The following is a 6,000-nucleotide window of genomic DNA, read 5'->3' as shown; positions in this document are numbered from 1 at the left end:
GGCAAGACTGTACCTTCCAGTCAGTAAAAACTCTAAAACCTCTTTTGGTTCTTTTTCTCATTTTCAACTCAAAATCTGTCCAAAATCAAAATTCAAGTAAAAACTAATTGTTTATATCAAAACCATAGCAAAATTATGGAATTTAATATGGAAAAAGTAGTGAGTTTTATAACTCATTATATTCCTCAACACTTGCACCTTTGCTTGTACTCAAGCATAGAAATCCAAATCCCTAAAAATAATAAAAACTCAGCCCTGTCCTCAATCATTTGAACCTTAATTTATCCAAAGCAAAAGACCAAATTGTCATACAATAAGATAACAACAGAAATAGCTTAATTTCACCAAAGTTCATTTCAATAGTCTCATCTTTAAAATGTGTTTCTCAAGACATAAAACTAGCTCTCAATCCAATTTTAAGCACACAAATTATTTAGAATGCAATTAATATTAAACTATCCTTTTGAAAGAATAGACTGTAGAAACTCTTGACTAAACTGATAAAATTGAAAGACTTGGGGGATTATTATGACACTTCCTACTATATCTTGCCTGAAATCGATGAAGTGAACGTGAAATAAATGGTTAATGAGACACTTGTTACAGGTTATTCAGCTCAGGTGGCTACTAACTCCACTTATGGTCATCTAACTAAAGGTATGGGGTGAGTTTTTAAACGGTCCGAAAAGGGGTAATACTCTCCCAAACACTAATTTTTCCATACAAAATCACCTTAAGGGATCACCAAGTACCGCACTACTTGGGCCATCGGGTTGGTAACTAAATAACTAAGTAACTAGAAGAATGGGTCATACGACTGCATTAATTTCTGATTTTTACTTTTGCTATTTTTCTTTTTTTCTTTTTCTTTAATGATACCCATTAATTTTAACATAAACACAAGGTCTAGACAATGTCCTTAAAATCACTCTTAACAAAGGGCAGCAACTCATTTTAAAGAACATGCATTCATTATCCAGCTATTAAAATAAGGATCATACATCATGAACTCTCAAAATAAGCCTTAAAAAAAAACTAACAAAATGAACAATGATGAATTTATTCTATTTAAGCTAGCATACAAATGGCATAAAAACTTGAATTCTTTGATAAAGGCATATCAAACTTTTGATGGCAAAAAAAAAAGAAAAATCTTTTTTTTTATGTAATAATACTGAAAAACAGAAAAATTAAAATTCGAGAATTAAAAAAAATGACAAATCAGTAAGTGCAAGTGCAAGTGCTCAGAAACAGAAAAAAAAAAAACAAGGCAAGAGTACAGGTTTGTGCAAACCTCTAACAGCAAGTAGAAACATTTTCGCAGAACAACAGAAGAATATGTACACAGTCAACACAATAAAAACACTTCTATTCCAATCACTTCTCTCCCTCCACACTTACTCCTCACATTTTCCTCAATTTGGAAAAGTAAATTCAAGCAATGGCGGAAGCTCATAAACAAATTAGCAAAAATGAGTAAAGAAAACTTCCCTAAAGAGTAAGTGACAGTCGGTTGTCGAAGTCGGTCAAAAATAACCTTTTCAGTTATCAACAATATTACTACTGCAGATAGTGGTGAAAGGATCGAATCCACAGGGAATCAAAAACTTACCTATCTTCCTTGTCAAGCCCAAGAGAATTAATTGAAAACAAAGAAACTGAAAACAAAATAAAAATACAGTGCAAGTAAAGTCAAAAGGCAGGTTTTGAGATGGATTGAATTGATCTAAACCTGAAAGCAATAAAAGAAAGCGAATAATAAAAATAAGAGATTTCAATAATGAGAAAGATCTAGTTGAAGAATTGGATCCACTTCAGTTGTTGGGATTGATCATTGACATTTAGTTTCCCTTAATAGATTCAATAGATTAGTTATGGAGATGGAAGACGCTTCTCACCACCATGTCTCTCCTTAATCATAAACTAATTACAGAACGTCCTCTAATTAATCACTAATCAACAAGTTGCCAAGGAATGTCCTTGGGCCTTAGGCATCAAAACAACTGTCAATTGCATTAAGAAATAGAGAGATCTAATCCTAGCTACCCAAACGCATGGTGATATTGTTAGATTATGCAACTTCCTTAGTTTTTACACCAAGTGTTCTTGTGTTTGAACAATCCAAGCAATTACGAACTCAAAATTATTCAAACTAACAATATATTACCTTGCAATCAAGAATCAAGTGGCCACATTGATTAAAATAACAAAGTAATAATGGAATCAAGCATGAAATTGCACAAATATTGAATAATCAAAAGATAAACAACTTATGTTCAGATCTCACAATCCATAAAACAACCAAAGTATCACCTAATCTTCAACTAGAATTAAAAGGTTTCAGCCACTCATGGCTGAACCAAAACAGAAAATAAAAGAAAAGAAGAAGAGAAGAAGAGAATGGCGATGGAGAGCCTTAGAGCTTGGGCGGCCGAATGGGAGATTGTGTAGAAGGGGCTGACCGGCGCTTGAAGAGGTCTTTATATAGGATCAAAGGCTGCCCTAGGTCTTGGTTGCTGCCCAAGTTGAACTCTTGGCTGCCCATATGCTGCCCATGCTGCCCAACTTTGCACATTAATGAGGTGGAGCCTCTATTTTGAATTTTGAATTTTGAATGTGCAAGACTTTGCCTTTTTTGACAAGCTGAATTTGAATTTCAAATTTGAATGTGCATATTCTAGAGATTTGGCTTCTTCAATAAGGAAAAGGATTCTTGAAGATCTTGAATTTGAAACTGCTCTGCAGACTGCACTTTCCTTATTTGCCACTTTCCTTAATGAGCTGAATCTTGATTTTGAATTTTGAATTCTCTTAAGGATTAGAAATTTGAATTTCAAATTACTTTCCTTATTTGGCTCCTTTCAAGTTGCACTTGGCATGCTTGCTCTCCTTTGCTCCATTTTAGGCAGTTTTAGGGGCATTTTCACCAAATTGTCTCTTTACACCATTTTCTGCAGAATAAGATCAAAATCACAAAATTAGGCAGAAAAAGTGTAAATTAACATCAATATCATCATGATAAAATGGTCTAAATTATGCTCTATCAGTAAGTTGCCTAAAACTTTAGGCTGGTGGAGGCTAGAGTATGGGCAGCCCTAAGTGAGAGAGGATGGCATTCAATTTAGCATCAATGTCATGCATTTTCACCTCAATTCTAACTAGGCGGGCTTGATTATCAGGTTCTGTAGGTACTACTGAGGTGGCTGGGGCTGACTTGTCCTTTTTTCGAAATAAACGCGATCGTGGTAGAATTATAGGACTTGGAGGACAAAACACAAATTCTTTCTTCTCATTGAGGCCAAGTAATCCCATAGAGTTAAGTGCATGTATATCAAAAGGAAGAATATGCTCAACAATGTGCAAATCAGTATGCTCTGTGTAAAGCAAATCTAATCCTACTGCTAGCATAGAAATTACAGAACCTAGATAGATACCATGGCCAACATCAGAAATAATCTTAAACTGGGAGGCTAACTAAAAACTAAAATTAACTTTACGCTTATTCAACATACACCACAAAAAGAAGAGTTTATATTTTGTCAGCTTGGTGGGTTCTTTATTTTTTCCAGAAAATATATAACAAAGGAACTTGTGAACGTATCTTAGGGCAGAGCTCTAAATATCATTTGCTTTAAATTTTCCTCCCTTAAACTCAAGTGCAGTGTTCCCTGTTAATTCTTTATATACCAAATTTGGATCCCAACCATTTGGATAATCACACAAGGAATCTAAGTACTCAGTAGTTTTAACAAAATCATCATCATAAATACCTAAGTGCAGATTAAAACTTATAATTGAACAATGTACCATTTTATTTTGCAACCTAAAATGAACAATAGGTATATTTAAATTAAAATTCTGCACATCAAAGAGAACTCATAGGTGGCATAAAACTCTCGGCACAACTCAACATAAGAGGGGCAATTTATTGCAAAGAATTTCTTCCATCCAATATTATCAATTAAAGTATAAACTTTATCAAGTAATTGCAACTGGGTCAAGACAGCATCACTTATGCTTTTGCAAGAATAAATATCAGAATGAAGAAAAATTTGATACTTGACATTATCATCGCTCTCAAAATTAAGTCCTGTTCCTTAGGCAAGTATTTGGCTTTTCCATCAGCTATTATGGGCTTTCGTTTCTTCTTTTTTTCTTTTCTTTTTTTTTTTGCTGTGACTAAAGGTTGTGTCCTCACATCAAAAGACCTTCTAGGGTCCCTTGACGTTTCTCCTTTATTAGTCCTACTCGACTGTGCTCTTGACAAAGTAGTAAGAGGAAGGGCATCCATGCCCTCATTCTCAGGTGGAACTCCGGTCAATCGTGTAGATCGACGTGAGCCTCACATTCTATCTTCTAAAAAATAGCATATAACACATAAACATTAGCATCATATGGTTCACGTGGACACACATGAACCCACAACATATACATAATCATATCATTAATGCACATGCATACAATCATGGCATTACTGTAACGACCCGAAAATCGGACCGCTACCGGCGCTAGGATCCGGGTCGGCTTAAGGCCGCCAAGACCCGTAGCAAGCCTAACATACAACCTGAAAACCTGCTTAATCCCATACATGATCAACAACATACATAAAAATTTTAAAACTTTTCTTTCATACATCCAACTCAACCTGAGCATACACTGAACATAGTCATAATCATGACCCTCTGTGGGATCTCATCAATATCCCAAGGGGCGCTATAACATGAGATGAGTTGGCTTACATGAACATCATAAAATCTCTAAGATCATGTATTAAAAGGGATACTTTATACATGAAGTCAAGCACAATTCTAAACCTCAATATCATACATGACTAAAATTGTACTTTTACATAACATTAATACATTTATCATGTCCACACTATCTATTACATACACACAACTTCATTACTCTTGCTAACCTCCTGGTCTACCCTGTACCTGCAATCTTGGGGAATTTGGGAGAGGGGTGAGCTACTAAAGCCCAGTGAGCAGAATAATAAAACATTTAAAAACATATGATAACATGGAATGCATCACATTACAGCTAATCACATCAAGGATGAACTTGTCACCAATAGCCCTCTACATGGTCCAACTGTGCTAGAACGTAGAATGGGTCCTGGTCTTTCCCTTACATAGTGCCAGCGAACGTAGAATGGGTCCCACTGGTCTTACATTCCGTACCTTACATATCACGTCGTCATATCATAGATCGAGGGCTATGGATCATCCAACATTCATCCACATCAACATTAAAATGTGCAATGCAACATATTCGTGGATTCTAATGCAAATAACCTAAAATATCACATGGCATTCATGATGCATGAACGTGCTCAAAACTATACGAGTAATTTGCTTAAAAACATAAAAGGTTATTCCACTCACCTCTAGATAGCTCTGACCAGACACTGTGGCAACAGACTCACTGCTGGGGTCTTCGGTTCCTCGGGTCCGAACCTACACAGGTGGACTCAAATGAGGGACCAAACACACATGAACATAACTCTAAACTACTCCCCAAAAACCCCCCTAAAACATCATGGAACAATCATAGAAAAACATGCAAGAAAGGGCTGGACAGGGCACTTTCGGCGGCAAGTTCGGCGGCCGAAAGTCCCTCCAGAGCCGAAAGTCAGGCAGGTTCGGCGGCACCTTCGACGGCCGAAATTCCCAGACAGAGACGAAACTCATGCATGTTCGGCGGCACTTTCGGCGGCCAAAACTCCTAGACAGAGACGAAAGTCTCCTTTTGGGGTCAAGCTTCGGCAGCCGAAGGCTGCCTCCACAAGCACGTTCGGCGGCCGAAAGTTCCTTCGGCTGCCGAACCTGGTTTCTCCCAGAATGGCAGAAACTCAGCTCCCTTATGCATTTTTGCCTCCAAAACTAACCAATCATGCATAAACCTATTCTACAACACTCATACACAAGCATACAAGTTTCTAGGGGCATCAACTAACTAAAACCCCATCTATAACACATCTAACATACATTTGCAAGC

Source organism: Manihot esculenta, chromosome 5 (genome assembly GCF_001659605.2).
Source record: "Manihot esculenta cultivar AM560-2 chromosome 5, M.esculenta_v8, whole genome shotgun sequence".
NCBI lineage: Eukaryota > Viridiplantae > Streptophyta > Magnoliopsida > Malpighiales > Euphorbiaceae > Manihot > Manihot esculenta.
This window is presented reverse-complemented; position numbering follows the sequence as displayed.